Raw genomic sequence first — 13,926 nt, 5'->3', positions numbered from 1 at the left:
TTTGAGGCAATTTCATAATTGTCTGCCAGTGTCATAGCCAGATCATAGAACACTAATTGGCTGCTCTGACATTGCACATAAACTGCCTTGCTACCATGTTAGTTTTTTTAGCCTAAAATAATTAGGTAGTGAAAATAAGAGCCACTGGATTAGCGAGTAGACAGAATTCACATAGGAAGTTTAAGACCAGCTGAAATGCACATGAATCATCCTTTTTGATTTATATAATGAGGACATTGATTATATTTTCCATTTTTAAATTAAAAAAAAACATGGCTGTGAACACATAGTATCAAAATTAGCTACAGAAAAGGATAGGCAGGGACACATACCATAGCAGAGGCTTTTCTACTTATAACAGAGAATATATCTAAACAAACAAGGCTACTGAAGCCAAGTTTAAACAGTATTGTTTCACAAGTAGGTTTGAAATAAGTAAAATGAAAGAAAGGGAGACTGGGAGGAAAAACAGGAAATATTTGTATTACATAGGCTTTTTTTCACTATGAGTTATTTTATTTATTGTTTATTATTCAGACTGCTTCATTCTCTACTGATTCTAATGGAGAATGGAAAGAATTATTGCATGTGGAGACGGTAGAAATAACAAAAATGGATTTTTAGTTTGAATCCTCTGAATGTTGCCCAGTGTAACTGCTGTGAGATGGGTGGCTATATAAATTGTTTAAATAAATATATACATAAATAAGTAGAATTGACAGTATTGTGGAATTAATTTTGAACTATAGTAACAAAAATGAAAAAAAATGTAAGAATGGAATAGATAGTGCTTTAAAATGAGTAGAGCTTACTGAAGGAGCAAAATATTGTAGCAGTGCACAATCTTAGGAAGAATATTGTAACCATAAAGGAACAAGAAAACAATGTTGGAGAAAAAGATGACAGGCCTAATGTCAGAGACTCAGATGAAAATATGAGTCAACAGAGGAGATATTGGACAAGAGTCAGAGATGAAAAGGAGGACGGGAAAATCCCCTACAAAATGAATTTCAGAGATGCAAGTGTGGAAGAGGTAAGGTTTGAAGCTGGGGAATTTGGAAAGAAAGTGCTCAATAATACTACAATATCATTCAAAGCAACACAAGAATGTGATGGATTTTGCAAGAGGTCACCAAATTAACAGGGACTGGTGTATTTGACATTTTCAGAAAAGGCTTAATGGGAATTGAGCTGAAGTAATGCCCGGGGCTGTAGTAATAGAGAATCTGACTCATGTGTTCTAAAAAAGAAAAGAGTTTTTTTCAAATGCTTTTGTAGTCAGCAATTCAATGCCATGGTGTTACACTTGAGATTTTTTTGGCGTCTTCCACTCAGCTTTCCAAAAGAATCAAGGGACAGAAGTATCCATGATGGCCAGACCTGTTAGAGCTGGAAATGATGCCCAAACTATGCAGCAATCCTTCTTGTATCTTGCAGCGTTGCTTGTCATTTTCACTGTTAATTCTTTCAGTGTTGTTCTTTGGGTTATCATATACAGTTCCACATATAAGTTATCAGTTTCTGGCACAGTATTTTTCAAAATATTTTGGAAAGCTTTGTCTGATAAACTTAACAAGATAATTCTTACCCGCTCCGCAAACCTTAGAACACTCACTCTTCATGTATAAGAATGAGAGGCTTATTCCATTTTTTCTAAAGTGTCAATAGTAGTTACTGAGAATTGAGAAGAAACATGCTCTATTTTACATGTTTTTCTAAATCAAGGTATTAATCCTAGATTTATATGGATTTAGATCTATATTATGCTCATGAATGACATAGCACCTCAGGCACATGCTTCCTGAGGGTCCTCGACTTCCTAATTTTTTTCTTTTTATGTACCAAGATGTCTGGAAAACAGAATACAGTCTTCCAATCAACCTACTTTCTTTTGCCTTTTGCACATTAGCTGAATTTTATACATTTATATCGGTATGCATTATTTTGGTGGCAGCATTCAGATGTTTCGTTTTTTTTAAAACAAGCACAGATTTTAGAAGCAGAGGAGCAAGTATGGAATATGTCTCTCTGTACTGACAGCCTATATTTTTAGCAATTTGTGTTTCTCTTGGCCCTTTAGTTTGTTTCAGTTTTTAATCATCTTCCTAAAACAGAAGCTATCACTTTACTGGCAGTACAGGAACTTGTGCATATATTTCCTTTTCCAAGTATCTTTCCCCTTTGTGTGTGTGTTTCTCTGTTTGTATTTTGCCCTCTGTCAAACACTTATCCAGAGCTAGATCTGAGCCATGTTTCTGAGTGGCTCTTAAAACACACACTAAAAATTACAATTCTTGCCTTTCTCTGCATGAATACACATTTTGACAAAAATATATAACTAATTGCTATTGCAGATTAGTGGAACTTGATAGAAATAAGATATCTATCTGGCTTCACAATGATTTTGGATGCTGTATAATTTGCGCGTTTATGTAATAGTGCTCTTTAAGACTGCAGCCCTATATTCAGTTTCTCTGGCTTGCTTTAAATCAGCCCTTTATGAATTCTGTGGAAAATGGGTTCATCTTTTTTTCCTGGCTAAATGCTGTGAATATTTTCCAGTAAATGTACAGCAATGTGTTCTGTTGATGCAGAGAAAAGCAACTGATGGTATATGTTCTTGTTGATAATGGGTTGTTCATTTTCCAAATAGAGTGGGCAACCAAGTCTCTCCTTCTCAACTAACATAGTTTTCTTGTCTGTTTTCCAGAGGGTGAAATAATTTCCTGTTGTGACTTGGTGCTAGGGCAGGGGACATGATATATTAAAGCTTGCAACTTAAGTGGAGCAAGGCATAATTATTTGTCTTGTCAAAGCTTTAGTGCGTTATAGTGTAGACTTTGGCAGTGCTGCTCAGTGCTGGTACCTCTGAATAAATTAGTACTTGTCGTGATCTAATGCAGAGGAGGAATTGTATGTGCTAGTGCTCAGAAATCAGGGGCTGCTGCAGCTGCATGATTGCATCATTTAGATACTGATAATTGCTAGTTCAGATATTGACCTTTGAGTGACATTAAGAGCATTTTTTGTCCTGATTTTTAAAAAATGAATAGTAAATACATGTTGGTATTCCCTTGCATTCTAGAACAAGAAACGTATTTAAACAGGTGCCCATTTTTAAACTATGGTTTATGCTGATGCACTGCTTTCTAGTCTCTGAGCGGCAGCTTGTTGCTTCCTGTCTGAATTTGTGTCTGAACCTTGAGTTTTGATTCGGTTATTGATCTTGCACATGGCTGGAATAGCCAAAAATGGCAACATTTTGGATTTTCTAGCATTGTATCATTTATCAGTGGTACTTAGTAGCTCTGTCATGATTTAATCAATGAATCTGAATTTAAGTTTGATTTTTTCCTGTAAATGATTTTTATTTCCCTCTCATCTCTTCGTTCAGCTTTGGGTGATACCCCAGTTGTTTTTTATGGTAATTATATTAAAAATGACAATTGCAATAATAAAAACTAATACAAGTAAACAAAAATAAACAGAAAAAAATAGGTGCAGAAAAAATAGAAAAGAAAGAAAAGAAAAAATAATGTAGTGAAGAAAAAGAAAAGAAATATATAAAGAAATGACTTCCCCCTCATCACAACAAATATAAACAATTTTAGTAACTTATCACCTTCTCTTAAAATACAACAAATGACCTCTTCTTCCCATATCTCATCTCTTATCTATAAACAAATCTTTAAAGTCTCATCATTTCAGTCCTGATGTCAGCAAAAGTCCATTAAGGGTTACTAGAGTTAACAACATATCTATTTTATAAACTGATGCCCCAGTTGTGACTCTACCTGGACTAGGATGCCTTGATGACACTAATCCACATGGATTACTATTACACAGTCTATGTGGGAGGGACAGCCTTTGAAGATGACCTGGAAGTTGCAGCTGGACCAAAATGGAGCAGCTAGATTATTGATAGAACAAGCCCATCATAGTACAGTAATCCCATAATTAAAATTGCTGCTGTACTGGTTATCTGTATCCTTCTAGGCCCAATTCAAAGCCCTACATGGTATAGCACCAGATTACATCAGGTACCACCTTGTCAAGGTTGAATCTGCCCGTTGGAAAGAGCACTGCAAGGCTGCCTGCTCAGAGTCCCCACTCTTTGTGAGGTGAAGGGGATATGGGCCAGGCTTTGTTGTGGCCCCTGTACTTCAGAATTCTTTGCCTCTTCCCTCCTGGCATTTCATAAAGCTGTTAAAACAATGCTGTTCTGCAATACTTCTAACCAGGACTGAATATCTGGGTATTTGTCTGAGGGATTCTACTAACTGTATGTATTTTTGTTTTTATTCTGGATTTTTATTCTGTGGTACACTAATCAAAGTCTATGGGTTGTGGTGACTTACAAAAACTGTCAAATAAATGAATAAATCTTCTCCCAGGAATTTTCATTGATTCATCCCATCATGGAATACTTTCATAGGCTTTCATGTCAAAATGGTGAGATTAGTCAAAGTATTGTTTAGATTAGCATCTAGAAATTAAATTACAGTACACTGAGGACTATTGTAGTATTTAAGAATATAACTACATAAAATTAGCCCTATTAATCAGGCCACTAGCCCATCTAGTCCAATAATGGATATAATGCAGCAGCCAGCCAGATGCATTCAGAAGCATGGACAGGGGGCCAGTAGCTCCCTTCTAGATTTTGTTCTGAGCAATGGGTTTTTAAAGCGTGTAGTCAGTAATTTAGGAGGTAAAATCATAGAGTTGGAAGAGATGTTAGAGGTCATCTAGTCCAACCCTCTGCCAGTGCCAGAATTCACTAGAACAGCTCTGACAGATGACCATTCAGTTTCTCTTTGATGATCTTCGGTGAAGGAGAATTCACCATACTATGTGGCAGCCTGTTCTACAGATAGTAAATAGCCATCAGGACTAGTAGCTATTAAAAGTTTGATCTATCTTCCATGTTTAAATTTACCCAGTCTCTTTTTAAAACCTTCAAAACTGATGGCCCCACTAAATTTGATGGCAGCAATGAAACTTGAATTTTCCTGCATTTATTTTCAGTGTATGACCTCAAGTTCTAACACTGTGAGAAGAGAAAAACTTCTCTCTATTCACATTTTCCAAACTAGGCATAATTTTATATGTCTCTGTCATACCTTTGTTTATGTACTTTCACTGCAGACAAGAAAGCTCTAACTCCTATCTTCTCTAAACACTTTCCTAATTGAAGACAAAGCTAATATTTTATACATTTATGTAGTGATTTAAGATAAAATGGATTAATATACATGTATCATCAAATGTTAGTGTTCTTAAATAAGCATTGCAGCATAATGTGGGGAGGGAAGGGAGAGAGAATACTGTAGTTTGCTCAAACTCTTAAGCATTCTGAAATGGGTATTAAAGTTATGTAATGCATGCCATGAGGTTGAAAAAACACCTTTGCTTCCCGATTTGTAAAGAGATGTTTTTAAGGAAGGAAAGGAAAAAGTACACAGCTGCTTTTCTCACTCTCCCTCCACTACAAAGCCATAAATGCTCTGTGCTGATTCTAGAACTGCAGAGAGCCCACAAAGCTGAGTACTCTAGAACCATATCCCACATCATGGGAAACCATATGAGGAGCGAGATAGGATGGGGAGAGAAAAGATAATCTTTATCCCTTTTCCCCTCATGAATCTCCCTACACCCTAAAAAAAAAAACCACCCAAGAGCCTTGGAGCACTCCTTATAAAGTGAGAGCCTGCATTGTAACATTTTGTCCCACTTCTTTATATCTAGAGAGCAGAAGAATATTGCTCCAAAATGTTATGTAAATTACATCAAGATAAGGCAGATGGTCTAATTTACAGTATAGAAACAGTTCACAGTCATGTGCTGCTCAGATTTTGGGAAAAAGTGAAGTGGGTGAGGAAAATTCTACCTTCTATTTCTCCCAAGCTGATTAAGCAAGCATGACTAAAATTTTGATAAAATAGCTAAAATAGTGCTGTCATGAAAAAAAAAAAGTTGAATAAAATATGGTATACAGTACTGATGAAATGATTACAGCAAGAGTGCATGTATTTGAGAGATGGAGAAAAACATTTTGTAATTAACTTTTGAATTTCTTTAACATTTTTATAACATCATCAAAAGTGTAAAACATAGTGTTAATATTATGTAAAACAATGGCTCTTCAGTGTTGAATTATTAATGGATGTTCCTCAGTTTTGTTCCTAATGTATTCAATTACTGAATTGACTTACGTATGTTTTATATTTATAAGCATAAAAAACCCAGATCCGTGTAGTTTTTGCAGCTCCAATATGGGGTTTGCCATTACCTTTCTGGGATATTTTATACATGATTTTCCTAGTCTAGCCTTTAGCCTTGATATTTGTTGAAGTTCTCCCATCTAAGTACTGACTAGGCCCATCTCTCCTTATCTTTTAGGCCCAGTCACATGTTGTCACCTGCTGAGACATAAATTTGTACCTATGTTTGTATTATACCATAATACATTATCTCTGGCGGGAGTGGGATGGTGGAAGTGCGACCATCCTTGCTCTCCTTGATCTCTCAGCGGTTTTTGATACCGTCGACCATGGTATCCTATTGGGATGACTCAGGGAATTGGGGGTGGGCGGCACGGTCTTATGCTGGTTCACCTCCTTTCTTCAGGGCCGATCCCAATCGGTGGTGATAGGGAGCGAGAGGTCCTATCCTCGGCCCCTCCTCTGTGGGGTGCCGCAAGGTTTGGTTCTCTCTCCACTCTTTTTCAACAGCTGGGTAAGATCATCCGCGATCATGGGATGAGGTATCATCAGTATGCTGATGATACGCAATTATACATCTCCATCCCAGGTGAGGTAAGTGATGCCGTGACTGCCCTTTCGCAATGCCTGGAGACTGTAAGGGTCTGGATGAGGAACAACAGGCTTCAGCTGAACCCTGGTAAGACGGGTTCAGCTGTGGGTTAATGGCTCCACTGTATCCGGGACTTTGTCATCTTTGGTGCTGGATGGGGTAGCACTGCCCCAGACAGGCCCAGTGCATAATCTGGGGGTCCTCCTAGACTCATGGCTGCTGCTTGAAGAGCAGGTGGCAGCCGTGGCAAGAAGGGCCTTTGCACAACTTCGGGTTGTGCATCAGTTACGCCCTTTCCTGGATTGGGATGCCCTTCGAACAGTCACTCATGCCCTTGTTATCTCCCAGATAGACTACTGCAATGCGCTATACATGGGGCTACCCTTGAAGAGTATCCGGATGCTACAGCTGGTCCAGAATGCAGCCCCGCGGGCTATTTTGGGAGCCTCAAGAAGGGCCCATGTAATGCCGTTGCTCCATGAGCTGCATTGGGTACCAGTTTGCTTCTGGGTCCAATTCAAGGTGTGGGTTATCACCTTTAAAGCCCTACATGGCATGGGACCACCTCTTCCCCATGACCTCAACCTGTCCCACCCGATCACACAGAGAGGGCATGCTTCGGATCCCTGCAGTAAAAGAACTTTGATTAGTGGGGTCCAGAAGGTGGGCCTTCTCTGCAGTAGCCCCTGCTCTTTGGAATATTCTGCCCCCAGAGGTGAGATTGGCCCCCTCACTCCTGGCCTTCCAGAGGGCTTTGAAGACCTGGTTCTGCCACTTGGCCTGTGGTGGGGAGGGAATACTTAAAGTGTGGGGATGGCTAGCCCCATAGAGGCCTGCTGTCTTCAGCCCCAGATCCTTCATCTTCTTGGACTCTCTTTCTCTTTTTTAGTAATGTTTTAAAATTTTTTATGTTTTATGTATTTATGGTTTTAATGCTTTGTGTGAACTGCCCAGAGTCCCCCATTGCGGGGAGATGGGCAGGGGAGAAAATAAATAAATAAATAAATAAATAAATAAATAAGTAAGTAAGTAAGTAAGTAAGTAAATATACTGAATTGGATAGGTATATAGATGGTAAGGCTGATTGCACCTGTGTGCTCCCTAGTACGTTTATGGGTCTATTCAGTTGTGATGCATACATCAGGCAATTAGAAAGAAATCAGAGGATTCCTTCTAATTGTTCTGGGAACAAATGGTACCTACAAGATGATATACAAGCATATCACTGGAATCTGAAGATCTAGGAAAGACAGTCAAGCTGGAGGGGTCTGTGGAAGAGAACTCAGACCAGCTGCAGATGCATGAGTAGCTAAACAAATTGTGTCATTGGGAGACATTTGAGTTTTGGTATTATAGTCTGAGGTACCTGGATGATGGATTGCTGACACAAGATAGGCTGTGGGGAAACTGTACAACAGTGTTCAATTGCCTATATAGTAATGTCAGAGTATGGAAATATACCAGTTGAGATTGAACTCAGAAGGGAGATAGGATTTAATTACAATAATGGAGACCTAATGGCATAATTCCAATAACTGGAATGTAGTGAAGGATATTCTTTGTTCAAAAGAAACAGAAACAATAAAAAGGAAGAATTGTGCTATATGTTACAATTTTTATATCTGCTCAGAAATCCAGTTTACTGAACATTGGAATATATCATGGTTGATGTATTTGCAAATTGCTGGAAGGGTAGGGTCGGATCTCAAAATGAAGGAGGGATATTGAGAAAAAAAGACAGAAATGCTCATACAAAACCAGCACCGTTTGTTAGAATGCATATATGGACACTTGCTCAGGTGTGACACAGAGAGCAGAGCAAGCAAGGGACTATTTTTTCCAATTTTGAGGCCGCTGACCTCTACAGTGACTTTTGGAGGCTTACAAATAAAAAAAATTAAAGAAAAAAATCAAGAAAAAGAAGGCAACTCACTGGAAGACAGAACCAAAGAGACCAAAAAAACAAACCAATGAGGCCCAACCATCATCTTAATCCAAGGCCTAGAAGAACAACTGGGTTTTTAGCAGTTTGCAGAAGGTCAAAAGGGTGTTTAGTTATCAAGGAACTAAAAACAGTCTCACTAAGACAGATTGATAGAAATGGGAAAGTTTAGCCTTGAAAAGACTGGTTGGAGATGGTGGTGGTAATGGAAGATAACAGTCTTGAAATATATGGAAGGATATTACACAGAAGAAGGTCAGGTTCTGTTTTCTGTCATTCTAGCATGAAGGACATGGAACAATGGATTTAAAATATAGGGAGGCAGATTTTGATTGAATATTGAAATAAAAATATTCCCAATAATGGGAGCAGTCTCTAGTAGAGGACTCATCTTATTGGACATGTTTGAATAAGGATTAGACAGCCTTCTGTAATGGATATTTAATTTTGATTCCTGCATTGAGCATGGGGTGGGCTTGATGAACTTTTTTGTCCCTTTCATAATATTTCAGTGTATATTTTATTTAATATACAGTATATTATTGAGAGTGGGGATCATAAATGCAGATGAAGGTGAGGAAAGATACTGAAATTAAATCCACGAGCATGTATAGTGAAGTAACAGCCTTAACAGTCAGGAGCAATCAGTTGTTGTGACATTCGGCTCCAGTTCTAATGTTGTTATAAAGATTCAGTTTAAGATGAGTCCTGCTGTGTGTTGGGTAAGCTTCAGATGGGTTCTAGCCTGACATGGGAAAATGACAGCATGATACACATAAGCACTTAAAAATGCAAGTTAATTGTAGCTGATATTTCAGGACAAGATGACAAGCCTTGAGATTTGCATTCTTGGTCTCTTATGGTCATATTTCCACGTTTTGGATGTGGGGTACAAATAAGATAAAATGAAGTCAGAGGAAAACTATGCTATTCATTCTGAATCTAATAATGCATGTGTTTTCAATCCCTTATATCTTTATTAAATGAAAACTGCTATTGATGTTTATATGTTACCATCTATTGAACTGATGATTAGAAACAGTTTATTCTGACTATTCTCCAGCTGTACCTATCCTTAAGCAAAATAGGGAGAAATTACAATAAAGTTGGATCATATACATAAATGCTATACTGTATGTTGTAAGATTGATTTAGTGAGCATGTTGAATTTTGTTAAATCTTTGGAACCTGCATTCATTTACACAATTCTAGTTGATTTTTCATATTTGTACTATTTTTAAGGAATATGGTCCCTGGGTTGCTGATCATACAGGGATTGTTTCTGTGTGTTAATTTTTTTGCTTGATATTATTGATCCTTTTCTTAGCCAGTATTTCATGTCAGTGAAGATAATTGTTTATCATTATACCAACTTGATTTTCATTTTGGGAAGGAACCAAAAGGGAAGGGGGCCCAGAGAACCTTTTGCGGTACGGAGGAATTTGCTCAGCATCTGTCAGATAAAATTGTTCGAATTCGCTTGCAGTTGGATGCTGATCTCGTTGCAGGTCCAGAGGAGATGCCTGGGGTGGAGTCTTGCCCTGTTATCTGGGAACGGCTTGAACCTGTTGGACCTGAGGAAGTCGACAGGGTCCTTCGGACTGTGAGCTCAGCCACCCCCTCTCTAGATTCATGCCTCTCCTAGCTTGCGAAAGCGGCCCGGGGGATGTCATGTGAGTAGGCTCTAGCAGTGGTTAATTCTTCTTTGAGGGAGGGGATTGTTCCTTTACCTCTTAAAGGGGTCTTGGTGCACTCTCTCCTCAAGAAGCCATCACTGGATCCCACCATACTGGACAATTTTCATCCACTATGTAACCTCCCTTTTTTGGGAAAGGTGGTTGAGAAGGTAGTTGTGCAACACCTTCAGAGAGCCTTGAATGAAGCAGATTATCTGGATCCTTTTCAGTCAATTCAGACCCAGGTATGGGACAGAAACAGCATTGGTCACACTTTTGGATGATCTCTGGCGTGGGGAGGATGGAGGTCTTGCATCCGTCCTTGCCATGCATGACCTCTCGGTGGCTTTCTGTATCATCAACCGTGGTATCCTTCTGGATTGACTCAGGGGACTGGGGGTGGGCAGCACAGTGTTGTATTGGTTTGCCTTCTTTCTCCAGGTCAATTCCAGTCAGTGATGATTGGGGAGGAGAGGTCCCACCCTCAGCTCCTACTATGTGGGGTGCTGCAGGGTTTGGTGCTCTTCCCTCTCCTATTTAATATCTACATGAGGCCGCTGGGTGAGCTCATCTGTCACCACAGGGTGGGTACACTGATGATACCCAACTATACATCTCTACCCTGGTGAATTAAGTGATGCTGTGAATGCCTTATCTCGGTGCCTGGAGGCTGTGAGGGTCTGGATGGGAACAACAGGCTTCACCTGAACCTTGGCAAGACTGAGTGGCTTTCGGTTTTGGGTCCTGCTGGTTCTAGGACTATACCATTTTTGGTGCTGGATGGAGTGGCACTGCCCCAGACAGACCCAGTGCACAATCTAGGGGTCCTCCTAGACTTGTGGCTCCTGCTCAAATAGCAGATGGCAGTTGTGGCTAGAAGGGCCTTTGCACAGCTTTGTGTTGTGCACCAATTGCGCCTCTTCCTGTAGCAGGAGGCTCTGCTCACAGTCATTCATACCCTAATCACCTCCGGATTGAGCTACTGTAATACGGTCTACATGGGGCTGCCCCTGAAGAGTATCTGGAAGCTTCAACTGGTGCAGAATGTGGCGGCACGGGCAGTTTTGTGTGCTCCTAGAAGAGCACATATTACACTCTGCTTTGCGAGCTGCATTGGCTGCCAGTTCGTTTCTGGGTCCAATTCAAAGTGCTGGTTTTGACCTTTAAAGTCCTTCATGGCATGGGGCCAGGTTATCTGAGAGACCACCTCTCCCTGATTACATTAGCCCATCCCATTAGATCTGGCAGGGAAGGTATGCTATGGGTTCCTTTGGCCAGGGACTTGCATTTGGTGGGTCCCAGGATATGGGCTTTCTTTGCTGCGGCTCCCTCCTTGTGAAACATTCTCTCACCTGAAGTTAGGCTCTCTCCTTCCCTGCTATTGTTTAGGAAGTCCCTCAAGACTTGGTTATGTCATCAGGCCTAGGAGTCTTTGGGAACCAGAGACAATCTCAGATGGCTCCACTATGACTGATATTCTGCTTTCTCTATGGGGTTTGTATATTTTAAACTCTCTGATAATATTTTTTATTTTAATAATTACTTTTTATCCTTTTATAATGATTGTTTATCTATTTGCTGTTTTATTTAATTGTTGTACGCCACCCAGAGTCGCTTTGTGTGAGATGGGCGGCCATATAAATGTGACTAAAAATAAAATAAATAGAATAAAACTTATGGAAATGCTGTGGTAGTAGTGCTTCTGTCTTAAAATTCTATATCTGGGCCTGACCAGAGAAGCTTAATTTGAACAGGGCATTCTTCCAGTGCTAGCATTCAGTAGCAGCCACTTCAGTACAGCTGGGCTTTTGAAGCTATATTTACATGCTAATTAATTGTAGAATAGTTTTAGTCTGAATGTATATTGTCTTTTGCTAGTGGCATCTGTATCTTCTGTTTAGGAAGAGTGGTACTCAGGAGTCTTTTCTCAGAAATGTTTGGCAATACATTGACTTGTATTAACAGCAGTGCTGCTTCAACTTCCATTACTCTTACAGTATGATAAATTTTCCCCTTGAGTGTGTTTTTACATGAGACTTGTGGGTAGCTTCTGGCAATTTCTTTTGTAGATAATATATCTTAATGGACTTCTTCAGCTGAAGGCTGTCATAACAGTGGAAAGACAAAAATCTACTTAGTCCATGTATATCCATACAGATATACCTCCATACACATAGAAGCATTAGCCTATGGATAACTGTTTTGTGAATTCTAGCTTCCAGTGCATTATGAGGTTCAGTTCAAAATGCTTGTATTATTGCTGACGTCCTGAATTTTGTCTGGAATATACAAAATCCTTCTGCCATGTGAACCTTGAGAACACTTGTTCAATATTCTAATTTGTATGTCATTTTTTGAGGAATGCATAATACGTTTTTGAAAAACATTTTCCATTTTGGAATGCCATTATCCTAAGTGTTCAAGATAACTCTTATTGATGTCATTACAGGCCAGGTTCAAGATTTTTTTGTTCAGAAAAGATGAATTTCACCCTGCAAATCAAAATAATCTTTCCCCAACCTGTCATATAACTTTATTTGATTTAGCTGTTACTAGTTCTCTTAAATGTAGGCATGGATAATGTTTGTGGGGGGTGAATGTCAAAAGTTGCAGTTCTGAGTTTGTAAGACTGCAGAAATTGCTGATGTGTTTATGCCACTGAAAGGGATGAGGCTGATATTTTTCTGCCTGTGTTTGTGTGTGGGTGTGTTTTCAGTGTTTTGAGGGTGGTGATGGGAACAACATACCTCTGGGAAGGACAAACCGCTCTCTTAAAACAACTTCTCCCCAGCAGCTATTTTAGACCAATTTTAGGTTTGAGGAAGAGGGTTGAAGGATAGGTGAGAGGACTTTGCCTTGCAGAGATGTCCCACTCCCATTTAAACTCTTAAAAACCTGAACAAAGCCAAAAGTCACCTGTTGGGGGGAGATGGGCGGCATACAAATTTAATAATAAATAAATAAATAAATAAATAAATAAATAAATAAATATTGGGCTGAAATCAATCATGAAATCATGGCAGTTTTGGGACAACCGGGGAGTTAAAATATGATTAGGTGGCAGGACTCTCTGAGGTGTTGCGCTCCTATTTTTACCCTTAATTTTGGTGGAAAAAAATTCATTCTGACTATTTTGCCACCAACATTTAGATCTATCCTCTTTTTCTTCACTTATTCTTGTTTAAGATTTTTTTTTTGGTCTGGTTCTTCTATTTGTATTGTTTTGTTTAACACAATATGTGTTTAATAAATCATATTAATCTTTTTTTTTTAAAGAATGTGACTATTATCAGGAAGTAGAAGTAATTCAGTGTTATGAGTGTACCCTCCTTGCCCATAGGCAGGCTCTGACTCAGTACACATAGAATGAACATGTTTGTGAGGGAAAGATGCTCTGTCTGCCACATAGGCACAGAGAGATATCCCCAACCCCTCCTTCAGCTAGAGAGAGAAGTTTTGAGAGCTTTTAAAAAGAAGACGGAACTGGAAAAG

At 39.2% G+C, this 13,926-nt stretch overlaps 1 protein-coding gene across 4 annotated transcripts in view; it reads left to right on the top strand.

The window, feature by feature from the left end:
- The window catches only part of PPFIA4 (PPFI scaffold protein A4), a 117,901-nt gene that overhangs the window by 34,780 nt on the left and 69,195 nt on the right, over positions 1 to 13,926 (top strand). For 2 of the 4 annotated variants that reach the window (XM_088153596.1, XM_088153599.1), the window contains exons 1-2: positions 8,551 to 10,431; positions 11,824 to 11,928. The exons of the other annotated variants lie outside the window; for them this stretch is intronic. The gene's annotated coding sequence lies outside the window, so the exon portion shown is untranslated. Of the gene's footprint in view, positions 1 to 8,550; positions 10,432 to 11,823; positions 11,929 to 13,926 lie in introns of those variants that run through there. 4 annotated transcript variants of the gene reach the window in all.

The sequence above is a fragment of the Python bivittatus genome, unplaced genomic scaffold (assembly GCF_059951505.1).
Source record: "Python bivittatus isolate LINGU-HERP-01145 unplaced genomic scaffold, Pbiv_v1 ctg000700_np1212, whole genome shotgun sequence".
In the NCBI taxonomy this organism is placed as follows: Eukaryota; Metazoa; Chordata; class Lepidosauria; order Squamata; family Pythonidae; genus Python; species Python bivittatus.
This window is presented reverse-complemented; position numbering and strand designations above follow the sequence as displayed.